Here is a 19,649-nt window from a genome sequence, read left to right as displayed (position 1 = left end):
TTGCTCAGTAGAAAAATTGAATTACTTTAATTTTCATGTCATCTCCATATTTGCCCACAGTAAAACGTTTGGGTAAAACAAATGTTAAAAAGTCAATAAAGTGAATAATATTGAACTAGCATGAACAAATTGCAGGGGTGACACTTCCTACAATTGAAAATAATACATGTTTCACCCATCACTAGTACAAAAAAACAAAAATGCAAAGCTTAAAATTTATGAAAAAACAGAAACATGACCTCTCATAATTTGAATTCACAAATGCAATCGGGCAAAGCAGAACCTCTTCCCATCAAAAAATCATCTCTATGCCCCTTCCAAAGTGCTTCCATCAACTCCCTCCCCTCCAAGCCCTGAGAAGTGAACTCAGCAAAAGCCCTTCTGCTCAAGAAAAGAGTTTTAAACAACCCCTTGAAAGCCCGCAATGCCGCAACCATCTTATCCATGTTCCCAAAATATGTGGCCACATATGAATCGCTGTTGATCGATACATAATAATCCAGTGCAGCTTTTGTGTTCCCATGCATGCTTGTAAAGTCCTCACCACTAAGAAGTGTAGCTTTTGTAAAAAAAATTAGTGTAAACAAAGGTTAGCCCTCTAAGTTCCATAAGACCATCTCCGGCCGCCAAATAAATGTTTGTGTTTTTTGGGATGGAAAGAGCTTGAAGGATGAAAGCAGTCTCTTTAGGAGTGAGGGGGCATTTCCCACGGTTTCGCCAAACACAGGCAGCTTCTCCAGTCCAGGGTTTTCGATCTCCCTGTGCGGCCTCTATGGCTTCCATGGAAACAGAAGAGAGACCAGAATAGTTGCACTGGCTATAAGCTACCATGTCAGGTTCAAACCGAAAGTGAAGTGAGAGAAAGGGTTTGGGTATGGCTTGTAGAAGCTCAGAGCCTTTCTTCGCCAAGGCTCTGGTAAGGCATATTGTATTGTAACAAGCCTGACAAAGGGCAGCCTTTGCATTCAGAGGATATCTACAATATTAAAACATAGGGATGCATCAGAAAGGACCTCGGAAAACATAACTTCATTATTTTTTCCAAGTTGCCAGTTGGAAAACAAATAACAAAACCATCATTGGACTAAAACAACATCACACACAAAGAAGAACAACCAACTCATCAAGAAGCAACTGCTACAGATAGAGGAATATATTGTACCTTTGCTACGACACATATTCAACAATAAAGGCTGAACCAAGGTTCATATAATCCAATAAAGAAAACCAACACAACCTATTAGATATTTGGAGGAACATAAATCTTTCATTGACCAAAGAGGGCAAGAGGTGCTGAACCAACTTTCACTACTTTACTACTTTTCTACTTTTTGTAAACCTAACAAAACCAAAAACATGATATACCCACAAAATGCAGCATAGAATCCCTCAGCCAACACCTTTTACTATTTCAGCCCTGTTATCATAGCTTTAAACTTGGTCAATGGATCTTCTTGAAATAAAGTAAAATAAAAATTAAAGGCATCCCAAAGCATGAAACCTTCTGTTCAATCAAGAACAATATGGTTACCTATCTCTCCTTTGGCTCATAGCTGGTGTGATTGAAATATAACGATGCTCCAATAGAGAAGGGAGAACACTTTCGACGTAATCAAATTGGCCTTTGTGTTTGCTGCAATCCAAGTGGAATGGTTCTTTTGATGCAATCTCTGCTGGCAATTCTTTAACAACATTAACAAAGCCATTCATCTGTCGAATGAAGCAATCCACATCAAACACATCAGCAAAACCACTGTAGTAAAACTAAAGAGTCAGAAGAATGTTAAAACACAAATGTGTGCACACACACACACACATAAACTAAAGGGAAAAGGTTCAATTATCAGTAGATTAGAAGGAAATTTTTTACATCTCTATTTTGTGGTGTTCTGTAAGTTAATAGAAGTAAAAGAAGTCTAAAACATGTGTCTTCTTTGACCAAACTAAAGAGTTAGAAGAATGTTGCCACACAAACATGCGCACACACATATACTAAAGGGAAAAAGTTCAATTATCAGTAGATTAGAGGGAAAAATTTTACACCTCTATTTTATGGCATTCTGTAAGTTAATAAAAGAAAAAGAAGTATAAAACAAGTGTCTGTGTCGGTCAATTTTAGACCGTGATTGTGAAGAATGGTAGCCAATAAGAAGAATATTGTCCGACTTCTCAGGTAATTATGTCACTGAGGAATATATGAAACCCAAATTGAAAATGGAAGCAAAAGGTTGTAGATGAAGTTTTTCTAACGATCTCCCAAATATGTTCCCCTGTTAAGGGCCATTATTGCTTATTAAAGATCCAAAGCAGGTAAGGTTTCAAGGATTGCTTGAAGATTCAGGAGTTCAATGCTTGAAAGAAAAAAAAAAAAATCACTGCCTACTACGGATAATACCATAAATTCCAGCAAGAATCTACTAAGGACGGCCCTGGCAAACTTAGTCTTGACACTGATAATACTTGAATTCACAGTGGCAACAGTAAATATGAAGGTAATTGATGCAGTTGCGGAGGCAGGATTTTGGCTCAAAGAGGGTAACATAAATCCAAAGTGTCACATCTTAAAAACAATGCCCAAATAGTGCACATTAAAGTGTTACATCTTCTATACAAAAATAACAACACATACAATGAAGAACTGTGCAACTCTTAGCCAATTCTTTCATTCCATATTTTTGAAGAACCATGTGCTGGATAACCAAAAAAGTACTGTGTTGTGATTTCAGATCCACTCAGGCACATAAAATTCTCACAGGGAAAAAGCTGTAGATCTATTTTTTACTTCCAAGGACTGCAGCCAATGAGTTCAAATTTTGAGTAATCATTTAAATCAGATAAGGTATACTTCAAGCATAAAAGTGACCCACATAAACAGATTACACTCCTGAACATCAGAGAACAGAAAGAAATTAAAGATATGGTGTCTTTCTTTGCTTCCGGCTCACTACCTGAACAACAATTGATTCCTTCTCCTCAAATCAATAAAAGGTGCTCCAAATAGATTCCTACCACCACTATACAATAACAGATTCCAGAAAGAAAAATAGATCAATGCACTCTATCCATCATTTAACTAGCAACCTCCTGTAGAAGTTTCACACATGTGAAGGTGCTAAAGGTTTTGTTGAAATTTGAATCAGGACTAATTATGTCGACAAACGTAAAAGCCCTCTATGTCCTTCCCCTATACCACACTTCCAACTATTCCACAATTATTAACAAAATTCAGAAGAAAAAACAGAACCGTAATGCAAGCCAAGGTCACAGTTTAGACAAGCTACTGAAAGATCTATACTTATCTCCACTCCCTCCACTGATTTTTTTTAAGCACTCATCAACACCAGTGATGCCACAAGATTTGAGATTGCTTTTTTCTTTTAATCTACAGACTACTGTTCAAGTTTACCATTTGTTCATTCTTTTGCTGCCATAGAACTGTTGGATCATCCCATGTGAGCTCCCATTGGAGAACCCACTTCCTCCTCCCAATGGAAGCGGCTCTCCCACTCCACCAACCCCACTAGAGAGTGGAAGGGGGTAGGTGGTGACCAATGAGGCTCTCTCTCATTGGTGTATAAATAGAGGTTGAGGGGAGAGTTGAAATTGAGAGAGAGAACCAAGAGAGAAGAGAGTGAGAGATGTGAGGCGGAGAGACCGTCTCTCTTGGTGTGAGCGAGGGAGACAGGTGAGTGGATGAGTGAGGAGAGTGTGAGCTCCTCCTCCATTGTAATCTTTCTGTAATCTCTCTATTGTTATAGTGATAACTGGTTACTCTCTTGTGAATGTAGGCTTTAAGGCCGAACCACATTAAATATGGTGTCTCCTTCTATGTGGGTGTGTTTTTCTGTTTAGTATGATTTTTGTAAGGTCTTGGGCGGAATCCTCGATCCCAACAAGTGGTATCAGAGCCTCGTCGGCGGCGTTTCGAAACAAAAACAGTGTGATTTTCGAAACTGCCCAGAAATCAAGTTGCTCGAAATCAGATTTTAAGCATACCAAGAGTAAGGTCTCGACGAGAGGAGTTCAGAAATATAAAACAGAGCCCCAGAGGATGAACCACGTGCTCTCACGCGCCCCATAAAGATGGTGTGTGAGCCCCAGTTGTAGACACGCGCTTCACGCGCCGTTACCTGCACCGGCACGTCAACCCACTCGCATCCACGCGCCACACGCGCAGCGCAAGGAAGAAGGCGAGTGCGGCGCGCGTGCGAGTGACATAGGCGCCACGTCAGCGCGCCACGTCAGCGACACGTGGCACCGTCGTCAGCAAGGACTGCCACGTGGCAGACAGTCAACGCCACGTCATCAGCCACATCGCATACGGAGAAGCGATCCAGTGGTGCGCGGCTGAGGTACATCCGCAGGAGAAAGGATCCAGTGCTTCGCGGCTAAGGTGTAGGCGCAAATCTGAGGCGTCCAAAATGTTTTGGCTTGATCTATGCCATTCGGAGTACATTTCTCGCAATCCAATAGTGCTTTCCAACTATTTGGAGTATTCTGGACGCATCAGTACGGTCAGATTTTTGAATCGGAGTCGTTGTAAAAAGAAGGAAGATCAAAGTAGCAAACGACGTTAGGTGCAGTGAACGGAATATTCTGTTAGAACACAGAATATTCCCTGAATTTCTGAAAATTGCAATTTGGCCCAGAATTTTCAAAAAATTGTGTTATGGCCCAACTTTTGGGGAAAGTTTTCAGTGAGGTCCCCGAAAGTGCAGCGAAGGTGGGTCCTAGCTAAACGGACCGTTCCGGACACAACCGCGAGGTCAGAATAGTGAAATTCTGAATGGTTTTAAAGATTGTCAAAACATGGGAGTTTGTCATCTTCAATAGACGAATAAAGGTTACCGGATATTGCGGAACGCTGCGAATTCACTGAAAAGGTTAGAATGGGCAGATTCTGACCAGATTGAACAACCAGATACAGATCGAGATAGATCATTACAGACCAAAGGAGATCAGCTTGATCAAATGGCAAATCAAGGGAAATTAGGATTGGTCAGGGGTGATCAGAGGATTGTAGAGATGATTATCTCCGGAGTTGATCAAAAGATCTGGTTCAATAAAAAAGTCCATTCATCGACAGTTAGATGATTTGGCAACAAATACATGCTCAAGGAAATGTTGTGGCTATTGGAGCAACTGTATATGAGTAGGTACTGATGGTATGTGGACGTGTAGAAGAATAGTTGCAGATAAGCATACTAAGCGCAGAAGCACAAATGCAGACGTGCAGCAGTGCAAGGGTATGCTAGAGTGTCGTACAGAGGCGCGAGAAAAGTATGTAGCAACGGGTTGTTGAAGATTCACAGGAACTTCCAGACAGAGAAATTGAGACTGATAAAGCCCAAGAGTGTGCGCCAAGGAGTGGCAAGTCTTTTTTCTCTATAGTGGTTTCTTTAGTTCCAAGGTAGCAGAGGATAGAGTTGATGCGGATCTCTCAAGCGAGCTCGACGCAGGAAGACCAGAAGCCATGGGTGCGAGCACTATGCAAGAAATTGCATAGCTGACGATGCTTTGACAGATGGAGCTACTGTCAACCATCAATCTGCTGGACAGCAAATCAGGGATTGCAAAGGCACAGATAACAAGCGTATGTGGAAACAAGCGTATGTGGAAATGCTATAGAGGTTGTTTAGAAGTGCAGAGGGCAAAGGCTAATAGTTCAGAGGAAAAGCTCCAAGCAAGAAGACCGAGGACGTTGATGGGATAAACAACAAGTTTTCTATTGCTCCAATGACTGGTCCTGCAAGATAAGGCATGACAGTCAAGGGCATCTCAGTAGGGGGTGTAGGACATCCAATCAGGGGGTGTCAGATATCTTGGTTGCGCAAGTTTAAGCATAGCAAGTGAAGACATCCGAGATAAAAAGCGTGGAAGAGATGTGTGGGAGATAGGAACAGAGGCTCTCTCCAAATCAGAGAGCCGTGTGAGTTGAGTTGAGTTGAGGATGTAGGATTCCCTCCTCCTCTTGTATCTCTGGTGTATTATCTCTAGCTTCAGGGGATGCAGCATCTCAGTGAGGAGATGAAGATTCTGTTGGTCTTTTGGGCGTGACAAGATTAGCAGCAGTGTGTGGACTGGATCACCTCACATGGGTTGTGGGGGTGATTTGTTGGGTCATCCCATGTGAGCTCCCATTGGAGAACCCACTTTCTCTACCCAATGGAAGTGGCTCTCCCACTCTACCAACCCCACTAGAGAGTGGAAGAGGGTAGGTGGTGACCAATGAGGCTCTCCCTCATTGGTGTATAAATAGAGGTTGAGGGGAGAGTTGAAATTGAGAGAGAGAACCAAGAGAGAAGAGAGTGAGAGATGTGAGGCGGAGAGACCGTCTCTCTCAGTGTGAGCGAGGGAGACGGGTGAGTGGATGAGTGAGGAGAGTGTGAGCTCCTCATCTATTGTAATCTTTCTGTAATCTCTCCATTATTATAGTGATAACCGGTTACTCTCCCGTGGACGTAGGCTTTAAGGCCGAACCACGTTAAATATGGTGTCTCCTTCTGTGTGGGTGTGTTTTTTTACTTGGTATGATTTCTATAAGGTCTTGGGCGGGATCCTCGATCCCAACAAGAACAAAGGTATAACTACATTGCATTTATGGAATTTATCTAATTCTAATGCAATGAAATGAGTTCAGGGCCTGAATAACGACTTAAAGCCGTTCCTACTAATTTATGAAGTGATAACTCAGATCATATAATGCAAGGTAACATCCATTCTTAATCATATAAGTAAATTAGGCCGAGCTGAATAATGGATCGTCCTATGGGCCGCGGTAGAAAAGGGCTTGGCAAGTGGACTGTAGTATTAGCGCGGTCCAAGTGGAATGACAGTTACCACGGTCGGAGTGGAGTTAGCTCGGTCATAGTGTTTTGAAGCCAAGGTATGATAGCTTCACACGGTGGACCTCGCTTTGGTTAGCACGGTCGTAGCAGGCCGTAGATTAGCCCGGTTTCAACATGCAACTGAGGTACAACTGAACAAGAGCCTAGCTAGCTTGGCATTGTGCTTTGGAGCACCGAGCTAACTCCTATCTCGTACTTGGTTAGCTCGGTATTAAGTAAATAGCCTAGTTGGAGCGTGTCAAACCAAGGTACATGCAGTGAAAGGAAGAACCAAGCTAAGTGGAGCTCGGTCTAGTCTGCGGCCTCAGCATGGTTATGTTAGCTAGGTCGTATTGACATCCAACCATGGTAAAACCATCTCACTTGGTTTAAGTAGTGAGAGGGTGTTGAAAGATAAGCATTATCTTTCAGGAATATGATTCCTAGGAGGACTCTACATGAAGGAGTAAGAGTCTTACTAGGATTGTGCCACACGGAACCTATAAAAGCTCACAACATCACCTTTGGAGAGGTAACACAACTTTGATTCTCGAATACATAAAGCTTTTTGCCTATTTGTCTATTTTGCTGACTTAGGCATCGGAGAAGTATCCGGCACACACCCGCCGGCTAGCTCACGTTTGTGTTTTTAGGGAGCAAAGCGACGACGTACGGAGGAGCGCAGACTTGATCAACAGGATTATACGGGAAGAATATTTTTTGCTTGTACAATCAACTACCTCGATTCATTCCAGTATGCAGTCACCTCAAACTTTGGCAAAACAAGAGTTGCATTCAGTAAACATGCGATGCCAACACCATCACAAAACTGCAAGCATCACAAACAACATCCAATTATACCCAATCAAGCTTAAAATTTAGCACAAAAATTCAACTCAAAAAAAGGAAAAAAGAAAAAGAAAAAAAAAAAAAGTCACCAGAACCCTGTGAAGTACTTACATCCCTTCTTATCTGATTAAGCCCACCATAGCAATCCACACGAATATACCCACTACTCTCTGCCGGAAGAGCTGCAGCATTTCAACACAAAAAACCAAATGCAAATTGTCTACATTGAAAGCCAGTCAAGCTTGACTCAAAAATATCAAAAAAATAAATTACAAACCCCTAACTCCAATGTCATAACAAGCCCCTCTAATAATTCCTATCTTAACTACTTCAGTAGAGGAACAAAACCTTGATTCGTTTATCTGTGAAATTCAATGATTCCACAAAATTTCCATAACCCTCCTTGTTTTCTTCAGACATACCACTTGTTCTACTTCGAATTCAATTATTGATATTGTTCAAAATTTATTGATTTTTTCCTAAAATAATCCTGAACTGAAAGATGAACTGTATAATTGAAATATTTCCTAAAAACAACCCTTAAGTATGTCATCAAGATCTCAAACAATAAACCCCCAAAAGAAACAAAGAACTCAACAAAAATTTCACTAACCACTTAGATCTCCATTAAGCCACCATTTACAAGGTCGCCACTCTACAATCCTTCGAACACTCCATATATCAGTTTTTTCTCCACGCATCTCGGACCTGAATTTCAAATACAAATCTCAATTAATCCAAAAGACGATCATAAAGAAAAGCAAAATCTCATTCCCCAAAAAACCCATATCACAAAACATCAAACACAACTAAGTTTTTCTAAATTTTCCCTCTTTTTCTCTGCAACCAAACAGATAGAAGAAAATAGAGATGTATATATACTTACATTGAAGATGTAGAGGAAAGCAAGCTTTCGGAAAAGGGATTAGAAGGGGTGAACCAAATCACAGCGAGGAGGAGAGAGAGTGTGAAGAGTGAGATGCTAATCAATAAGGGCTTTTTCACACTCACCATAACCATTTCATATGCAACTCTGCTGAATCAAATCTTTCTCAATTCGATGATGATAGTGAAAGTTTGTTAATTTTGTGTTTTGGTCTTTAGGAAAAGATTGAACAAATCACACAAGATATCATGAGGATTAGGTGAATTGAAACTAATATTTTACCCGTTGTCATTTAATATGACTATGTCTTTGATACATTGTAAATGTATAATGATTGGAAGAAGAAATGGGATGTACTCTATGTTTGGGAGAAGAAATGAGATAGACTCCACTGAAGTAAGTTGGCCTGTGTGTCCAGGGTGAAAGTCCCGAAAACAGCGCGTATACATGAGTGCCGATTCCCGTAGACAAAATATCTGTAAAATGGCAAAATAGAAGTAGTTGTATGATTGTTGTGTTGGTTAGAGATCCACTGAGGTAGATCCACTGAGGTGTATCCTCAATTTGGCTGTCTGGATGAAATAGAAAATGAATCATGAACTGAAATGAAATGGATTGAGATACAAAGCTTGGTATAGCATGGTTTTGCAAAAGAGTTATAAATGATATTTTTATCACAGGCATTGTATATACATATCATACTTATATCCTTATTAAGGTTCATACATTGTGTTAGATCATTTCTACTGAGTTTTGGCTCATCCTATATGGAAAAATCATTTTTCAGGTCCTGATGATATGCCTCCACTAAGGACTTAGCTTGGGAGGATTGTGGAGTTGAAGGCTCAATTGTGTTTATCTTGTATTTAACTTTTGTACACACTTAGGGCTTTATTTGTATTGAGCCCATGACTCATTTTTTATGTATCTAAGACTTGGCTTGAAAAGATGTAAGCTTTTAGGGCATATGAACATTTGATTAGCTTTCATTCCTTATCAACTTTTGTATATTAAACTCTGATTAATGAAAACGCGTCGTTTCAATTATACTACTATTTATGGGATGAATTTATTGCATTTATTTCGGGGCGTTATAGCCATTGCCTTCCCTCTAGTTAGGTTTCTCTTTGTCTTTCATCTCTGCTTCCTCTCCAATGCAAATGGCAGCAACCGTGCATGGTGTCGCCAATGGTAGTTGTATAGTAGTAATGGGTGGTTATTAAGAAAGGATAGAGAGAGAAAAGAAGAGATAAAAATAGAGCGAGGAGGGTGGGAAAGAAATTGTGGTGGTGGGAAAGTGACAAAGAAGGGGCTAGCAGCGCATGGTGGTTGTTAAAGTTGTAGAGGTAGGGGAAAGGGAAACGAAAGAGAAGGGGTATGGGTGATTTTGTCTTCGTGCACCAATGATTTCATGTGTTTGCAGTTAATTTTAAATTTATCATTTCTTTTGTAATTTTGGGAAACATCTCACTGATGGACTATTTATTTTTGTCTTTTCTATTTTTTTGCAATTTCTCTTACTTTTTTCTTTAGTAAACTTTTTAAACTTTTTATTTTGAAACCTTTATATACATATATAGGGGTCATCTAAGTCTAGATTGATGTAAAAAGTAAAAAAAAAAAAAATAGGGAAATGATACATCCCCTAAAGATGGAGCTCTAAACAAAGCTCTATACACTTGGCAATGAAAAAAACAACAAACAAACAAACAAACACAAGACCAAAACATCACATCACACGGGATTCACCACCCCCTAGAGCTCCATTAGAGCTCTTATTTTAGAGCTCTAAAACATTTTTGAAAAAATTAACATGTTAAAAATAGAAATCACTAAAAATAAAAATAAGACGAGACAAAAAAATCAGCTTACAAATTGGTGCCATTACAATATAATATTTATTTATTTATTTAGTTAAATGACAGTATATCATTTGGCACAAAATTGTATCTTATCATTCTGTCAAGAACCCTAAAAGCTGAATGAATATTGTTAGTGTGGTAGGTAGATGTGAGTGTGTTAGGTGAGAGTTGAGTGTGGTAGGTAAGTATGTTTTTCTCTTCTACATATAGGAGAGTCATTGTATACATTCAATACAACAAATATATATGACTACACAATTTATTCTCTTTCATCTTTCTCTATACAATATTTAACATGGTATCAGAGCTATAAGATTTAGGCTTATATTTTCTTCTCACCGGCGGGCAGTCAGCCGGCAACCTTACATTCGCTGCCCGCTAGAGTTTTCTACACATACCACTAGCTCTTATCCTCCCACTTACCTTCATCTTCCACAACTCTTCTGGTTTGAACCACTATTTTGATTGCCACAAGCTTATAGCCTTTTCTCTCAAAACGCGATACGATTTCTGAAATCAACCCTCTCTGCACTCCGTCGGGCTTGATAGCAATGAACGCACCATCTCTGCAGCATGTGCCTCCCGCTCCTGAAGCATGTAGGCTGCAGCAGGAAGGGCAAGAGCCCCAGAGAGAACGCGGATTTGATGCTGGATTTGATGCAGAGAGAATGCGGACTTTGCCGGTGAGAGAATATAATCATCAGAAGCTTAAGAAAATATATGGGTCCATTTGATGATCCATGGTTTTGAACAGAAAAGCCTTATTGAAGTCCCAAGGCATGAGCAAACATTCTTTTTGCAGCTCCAGCATGCTCCTCTTTCAAATTGTCTTTGTGCACTCCGATCTCACTTCTTCGTTTTCAGAGATATTTCAGACTGAGTGGGTGTTTTGTCGGCTAGTCTCGGTGCCACCTTCTTTTCAGTATGCAATGATGCACTATCATTTAAATTCCCAACCTTTGGTTTACGTGGATATGGGTTCTCCTCTATAAATTATTCTTCTTTCCCATAAATCCCACCAAACTTGTCTCCACTATCTTCTTTCCCACAAATCCTACCAAACTTGTCTCCACCATCAACGCCTTTCTTTTTAAGAAAATGTCTCGTAGCTTGATTACGTTGAAAGCATCCCCACTCTCCCAATCCCACCACTCATTCTCTCTCTCCTATTTCTACTTTCCAACCAACCCAATTTTTTTTTAATATTTCAACCCACTTGGGCATCTCTCTTCCCGTGGTCCCATCTTTTCATAAAACCCATCATCCCCAAATTGTTTAATCAAGCCATACCATACAGATTTGCACAACAAACTTTATTTTATTCATCTTAGGGATTTACCCCGACCACAGTTCTTTACCAGCGAGTTACACACAAAAAAAACAAACAAACACAAACACAAACACAAACACCAACCACAACAATAGAGGATTTGTTTTCTTTTCTGCTAATGGCCACCCGCTGACCTCACTTTTTTGCCTCTTCCGCTGCTCTCTTCCTCTTGCCTCTGTCTTGGGCGTCCCTTAACGGCCCTACCTCCATGCTTCCCAGTCCACCAAGCATGTTGCCTCCCTGCTGCTCCTCAAACGCAGCATATGACGACCCTCCAAATCAGAGCATGACGGTAGCCTTCCGTTTTGGCTCCTTGTTCTCCGCCTTCAACGCGCAAATCTCTACTCACGCATCCTTGTACATGAGCTGCAGTAGAGAGAGTTGGGCATTTAACTGTTGTACCTCACTTGTCCTATTCTGAAGCCGGTGAGACAAGTTAGTGACCGCAGTCATGGTCTCCACACATGACTTCAACGTATAATGGTTGGCCTCAATATCAGATTGAGCTGCCATTATTTGCTCAACTGACAGTATAGGAAAGTTCAATGGAGCAAAAACAGGGTCGCTTGGTCCAAGGGTGTTTGGTTGCGATTCAAGGGCGACAGAACCAGTTATATTTATTGTGGACTCGTTTAGGTCTGGAAGAAGGGTGAGCAAACTACGGGAAGAGGAGGCCATATCAGATGTAGCACAAGCAGGGGATTGCAGAGTAGAGTTCGTCGCTTTTGTTTGCTTTCAATCTCTAAACCAACCTCAACCTCGGTTTAAATAGACAATGCAGAGGCGAAGAGGACAAAACAGGATCACGTGCATCGCGCACCGTTCGATGCCACAGTGTCGGGCGCGACTTTTGAGGGCACAACTTTTGAGGGCGCGATATATATATATATATGTATATCTTTTGGACAGCTTATTTACACGACCATACAGCGTATTCTCCACCGGTCTGACATGACCACACAGTGTCTGCTACAATGGTCTGACATGACCATACAATGTCTTCTATAACAGTTTGACACGACCATGCAGTGTCTTCTACAACGGTTCGACACGACCTCACAGTGTCTTCTACACCGGTCCGACACGAGCCATACAGTGTCTTCTACACCGGTCTGCCACAACCATACATTGTCTTCTTCAACGACGGTCCGACACGACCACACAGTGTCTTCAACACCAGTCCGACACAACCATACAGTGTCTTCTACACCAGTCTGACACAACCATACAACGTCTCCTATCTTATTTTATTTTATTTGTCATTTTATTTTCCTATTTTGTTACTCTTTGCAAACTCAAGTTGGTTAGTATCTATCCACCTTGAATTTGAGGGGGGCTATAAGTGTGGTAGGTGAGTATGTTTTTCTCTTCTATATATAGGAGAGTCATTGTATACATTCAATACAACAAATATATATGAATACACAATTTATTCTCTTTCATCTTTCTCTATACAATATTTAACAAATATCATTTGCATCTCCAGCAGCATGAATGAAGATTGAATAAGACATTTGGCTCAACCTAAGTTAGCTCTACTGTATGCCATAAAAATGACCCGATAATTTCCAAGGCTAATTTTGCAACATTAAGCTCTGTCATCTTACAAGAGAATCCCACATCAATAGAAATTGTTTTCTACTAACTATAACATCTATAAGACTGATAGTTCTATTTGCTGTGATTATAACCCAGTATTCACCTGAGCCCAAACAAAGAACCAGTGGCAGAGAAACCAATATTTTGCACTATTGAGGATCTGCTCAACCAAAGAAATAGAACTACGGGCCAACTCAATCTCAGAAGTTGGTGAGTGTGCAATAGAGCTCATTGATGAGTTCTGGTGAAGGAGGCATGTACTCTGCTGGTCAGAGAAGAGAGTGATCTAATCACCATTTTAGATTCAGGAACCTAACTGTTACAGAGTAGGCTTATGCAAGTATGATCATAATCTATGGCATTCCATTTATATATACATATATATATATATATATAAAATACACTTGAAATGGTAATTTAGTTTTCCATTTCAAACATGTGTCAAATTAACTTTGATGGGTCTGCAAAACAGAATAAACCAAGTGCAAAGAACTAGGATATGAACAAAATGAAACTTTGAACTGCAATCGTCTCTACAGAAGCATATAGAGGGTAAAATTCAAGCCACAAGCCAGCAAAGCTTAACAACAACAGAAGAACTACAAATTTAGAGAAACCGTAACAACGGGAATTGGCTACTACGCACAGTTATCACTGTTGGAAAAATGAATATGGCAGACATTTCTTCCTTCAGCTCTGCACCTCAACATCTCCACTCTCCCTGTCCCTGTCCCTCTCCCTCTCCCTCTCCCTCTCCTCAGCTTGAGCAGCCATCAACTCGTCAAATTTTGCTGTCTTGCCCAGTAATATCTCAATCTGAAAAAAGAAACTTTAACAAATGTAAACAGCTCCTCCTCCCAACCTAGGATACAAGGCACAACCTAGTAGTACTTAACAAATAAGAGATATAAAAACAGGATTAATTAATTAACAGCTTTTAGGAGTGTATTCCCAACCCTCTCTCTCATATGGATATAGCAATCTCCCATAAAAAATTTAACAATTCATTTTTGCAGCCAGAGGATCATAAAAACTAAACAAAAACATGCACACATAGCTATAGATACATTATTAGAAAGCTTCACATTGACAGCCCACATATGCAGTGAGGCCTGGTGAATTTCAAATTATCTATAAGAGCCAAGTATCAGAAAACTTTCGACCCAGATGACCATCCTAACTAATAATCCATTGACATTTCTGAAACTTGGGTCACATGATCAGCTCAGGAAATAAAAGTAGATAAACTTGGATCAAGTTCATTCTTCAGTAATAATTTTAAGGGACAAATAGAAAATTCTTAGAAGGAAATGGTTATGGCAACTTTATAAATTTTTCAAAATCACACTTACCTTGGCTTTTTGGACAGGTCTTCCCCTAGATTCATCCTTCATGTCCACAGTAGATGTCATAATTTCTGCATGTTTTGATTTCAGAAAACCAAATTTAACATTCTAATAAACAACAAATTAATTGAAAAGTTAGAAAGGTTGGGACAGCCAAACCGATAAGAGTAAAAACTCACTCATCTCAAAGCTTGCTTGTTTCCATATTTCAAAAAACACTTTTCAGAAAATTCTACTTTCTTATTTTTCATGTTTTTTTGTTTTTACTGAATTTTTTTAATATTTTAAGCAATTTTTTTTACTTTTTAAACACACCTAACATAAACACACCTAAAAAGTAAAAAAATTGTAAAAAAAATCTTTAAAAATTCACTAAATACTAAAAATACAAAAAAAATTATAATAATTCAGTACATTTTTTGTATTTTTATGTATTTATTAATTTTTTTAAATATTTTTTTATAAATTTTTTACTTTTTAGATGCATCTAACTAAGGTGTATCTAAAAAAGTAAAAAAAAATGTTTAAAATTTTAAAAATATTCACTAAAAATAAAAAAAAACACGAAAACCAAAAAACTCAATTTTTAAAAAATTTAATTTAGAAAACTCAAACCAGACACACTGATTATTTTTCAGAATCTCTACGACGGTGACAACTGTAACAATTGCTGCAGAAGTAATCGAAAAATGATATCAAAGGTTATGTTTACATTGGTCAAACAAACATACACAATAATTATAATAATGACAATATGTTTATGTCCCCGTGTTTTTATGTAGCCATATTTTTTCATCATTTTGAGCAGTCTAGACCAAGCTCATGACTAGCACGACTGTCAATACCCAAGGACAAATATACCCTAATATCCCTAGCCATTCAACTGTCTCTATCGGTAACCTTTTTGTCCCACCATATTCCCAATTTTATGCTCAAGATTGTTAGTTGCTAGTGCCACCTAATTCAATGGACTAATGCAAAAATGTTTGGGTTACATGAATTTTCCTGGTTTCCTTAATTAATTAATTTATTTATTTATTTTTGGTTTTGTATGGACAGTACAAGGTTTACCCAAAAAGCAAAAACATTAAGCAAGTTACCTAATTCTTAGAATCAAACATGCTTGGAAATCAACAAGTATCCCACATATTAAGATGCATAAATACACTTCTTCCCTAATTCTTAACAATAACACGCAAAGTTTTAAAAAGTTTTACTGAGGCTCGCTTCGATGCTTGCCTTGAGGCAAGGCTAAGGTAATGCGCTTCAAGGCTTTGATTTTTAAGTTTTACTTCGCAAAGGCTTGCGCACACAATCTTGAGACATGCGCCTTAGGTGCGTCTTGTATGCCTTTAACGCATAAGAAAAACAAAGTACATAACCAATCAAGGAAAAACATAGTTAATGCTCAGTGAGAAACTCAATCGTTATAGTTAAGAATACCAATTTCACTTTCAATAAAGCAAAGCTTCTTTCTCTACAGTAAGCCATGAGTAAAAAAGTATTTATACTTTTATATTTAATTTTGATGTATTTATTTATTGTTTTAAACTATTTAAATTATTTACTAAATATAAAAATTCAGAGTTTGAAATGCTTACACCTCAACGTCTTAAGGCTTGTGCCTCATACCACGTGGGGTAAAACACCTCACGTTACACATTCGTCTTAAAAACTTTGTTAACACGTACCAAAATCTTTGCATTTGTGCGACTTTCAGGGAGATTCTTGACTGAATTTCAACATTTGTTGCCAACATGTAATTGAAGTTTCAAAAACATGATAAGAACTTTCACAAAACACAAAACCAACTAAGAGCCTAACAGAAAGACAAACATGCATCCCCAAATAGTGAATCCATGCAATTAGAGGAAAGATTTCGCTCGTTCTTGTCAATTTGTTTTTTCCTTTCTTCCCTTTTATGGTAATAAGGGAGTTGTCTTCAAAAGGGAAAAAAAATGCCAGTTAAATGGATGAGAGGGACTACAAACTCAAAAAATTTTACCCGGAATTTACCTAGAAATAACAATCAATGGTTGCAATTCATTTCACTTACTGACCCTACACTTCAACAAATTGATCTCCACCACACAAATCAGAAACTGGGGACTGTAAATCTGAGTTCCTAACTTTTTCCTAAATGGAACTTTAACCTCCACCTAAATTACTGTTCAATATAGTAGTCGAGAAATCAATTCTAGACATGAAAAGATTGACAAAGGAGCCAAGACTGAAATCACTAAAGCACCTAATTTATACATACATATACATATATATATATATATCAATAATTATGATAGTTAAGAACAAGATACACATTCCAAGAGCTGAAAGCTCCACCTCATTGTATTGCTGCATGTATCTCTGCAAACCCATCAATTAACAATATGATTAAGATCCCAAAAAAGACAATAATGTCAAAAGATCTGATTTTGAATCGAAATATAAGGGAATTAAAAACTCAAGACAAGTACCTTGGCGGGATTGACATAGAAAAAAAGGGGTTTCTTGGTGTTGGAAACTTGAATACGATTCTTCGTCCTCGATTCAATGATGTTGATATTGGTCCCGTTTGATAGAGTTGTGGGAAAGTGATTATAGCTTATAGTTGTGAACATATGCTGATTTTTGACTTATAAAAAGCTTCTCCTCCCCCATTCAAATAATAAGTTGATTTTTGACTTACAAAAAATTAAAAATTGTATTGTTTAGCTGAACCAAACACATCAAAATAGCTTAAATTAAGCTAAAAGGTGAAATAAAATGGAAATAAGCCTTACCAAACATGGCCATTGTTCACTCCATCTGTAATCTCTTCCATTACTCTTTCAAACCAAGTTCACGAAAACTTTCTCTTTGCTAAATGTGTTAAAAAATTTCGCGCAGAACCTTTTATATTCCAATTTTCTCAATCTTAAATGGGTTGAGATTCAAGCGCGAAGCTTTATATCTGTAATGCCTGCTACAAATTTTTTTATGAGTTGGGGTTTCTAATCGAGTTGGATAGTAGTACTGTTTTCACTTTCACATAAAATAATAATAAAAATAAAGAATAAGTTATATTAAGCCCTCTTAAATTATCGATCACTTACACTTTATGTTAGAAAAATGGTTTAATATAAGCATATGTTTTAATCCAATATGAGTGGCCCCAAACGTCTTTTGGGGTGGGTCCGAAAAGGTGATATGTTCCTTGCCGCATGGCAAGTCACACGGTGAAGACGAAACGTCAAAACCATTTATGAGTGAATGGGAAGTTGACGTCGTTTCCAGGTCTAACATTAATTTTTTAGACAAAATTCTTTTGAATTTTTTCAATAAAAATTATTGTGGGAATTTAATTTAAATCTAAATTCAAATTTTTGGGTTCCTAAATGGTTTCCTAAAGTTTGACAAATAGATTAATATTATATTTCAAACAGTTTTTAATAAATCTTTTCAATTGAATTGGTTTTGTTTTGATTAAATTATTCTAATAGTTTAATAAAACAAAAATCAATTCCAACAGGTTTATAACTGTTCCACCAAACGACCTTGTTCCAAATTGTTTGAAAATTTGGTCTTTCCAACGAACAAATCAAATATTCAAATTGTGAATAGTGCGTGCACCTGTTCTTTTAAATTGTGCACCTTTTCACTTAAATTTTGATACCTGTTCGGGTCTTTTATTTTGCCTATAAATACAATCATTTTTCAGTAGTCAAGGGGATCTGAAAATCAGTCTAGAATTTGTCTCATTACTGTCCATTTTGCTCTGGTGCATTTTATTCTTCATTTATAATTCTAGGAATAAATATTCAAAGAGTGAGAACACAGGTTTGGTTCGCCGAACAATTTGTTTTGGAGTGCTACTACAAACTGGTTAAGATCATTGTATCCTGGGAGATAGACGCCACTCAACCGTAAGCACCGTAGCGGGACGAATCTGTCTTAAGGACAGAGTGTCACACACTCGACTTGGTCTTTGAATTATTTATTCGGTTCTACAAAATAAATACTATAAGTTTTATTTTATTTTGTTTGAATTGTTTCATATTATTTATTTGCACAGAAGATTGCTCCAACAATCTTAAAACAGATTCGAATTTATTCTGTTTATAGAATTTTTTCGTTTATTTCCTTTTCTCTTTCTTCTTTTAAAAAAATTATTTTCTGTGGATTTACAAAATAATATTCTACCTGGAAAAACAAATAGTGATTATATGCTATTTGACAGATAGTAGTAATATACTGTCTATTTTCTTTGATAACTAATAGTACGATACTGGTGTCATTAACAATTCAGAATATATTTTTGTGGAATTTTTTCAGAAATTAATTTTGGGTTTTAGAAATTATTTTCTGAGTTTTCATTACTTAAAATTCTGTTTTAGTTTTTTAATTATTGAAGTGTTAGAGAAATTAATTTCTGTGTGGAATTAATTTGGTTAAATATAATTTTATTTTATTTCCAAATTAATTGAAAAATAAAAGTTATTTTCTTATTTCTTTTATTTTTTACAGAATTTAATTTCCTGTGTGGAATTAATTTGGTTGAATAAAATTTTATTTTATTTCCAAATTAATTGAAAAATAAAAATTATTTTCTTATTTCTTTTATTTTACAGAATTTAATTTCCTATGTGGAATTAATTTGGTTGAATAAAATTTTATTTTATTTCCAAACTAATTGGAAAATAAAAGTTATATTCTTGTTTCTTTTATTTTTACAGAATTTAATTCTGTGAATTTGGTTTAATTTTCTGTGTAGTGTAAATTCTAATTATAATTTTGTTTTATAAATTAGAATTGATGGCTACTGAAACTAATGCCCAAACAAGTACTACTGTGGTGGCTGCAATGACGCCAACCCCCTCTCCTGTTGTAACAGTACCGGTAAATCACGGTGAAAAGTCAGAGAAGTTCTCAGGAATTGACTTTAAAAGATGGCAACAGAAAATGTTATTCTAT

The 19,649-nt window shown here is 37.6% G+C and overlaps 1 pseudogene across 1 annotated transcript; it reads right to left on the bottom strand.

The window, feature by feature from the left end:
* On the bottom strand, window positions 1-17,674 carry LOC114320482 (O-fucosyltransferase 13-like; annotated as a pseudogene). The gene is made up of 7 exons (XR_014329944.1): window positions 17,480-17,674; window positions 14,706-14,770; window positions 8,920-9,038; window positions 8,290-8,384; window positions 7,788-7,858; window positions 1,532-1,710; window positions 1-976 (listed from the first exon to the last, which is right to left on the bottom strand). The product of XR_014329944.1 is annotated as an O-fucosyltransferase 13-like (transcript).
* Window positions 17,675-19,649: the final 1,975 nt, after the last annotated feature.

The sequence above is a fragment of the Camellia sinensis genome, chromosome 5, assembly GCF_055761805.1.
Source record: "Camellia sinensis isolate YWXY chromosome 5, ASM5576180v1, whole genome shotgun sequence".
NCBI classification, from domain to species: Eukaryota; Viridiplantae; Streptophyta; class Magnoliopsida; order Ericales; family Theaceae; genus Camellia; species Camellia sinensis.
Note: the sequence above shows the minus strand (reverse complement) of the source record. Positions and strands in the feature narration are given on the sequence as shown.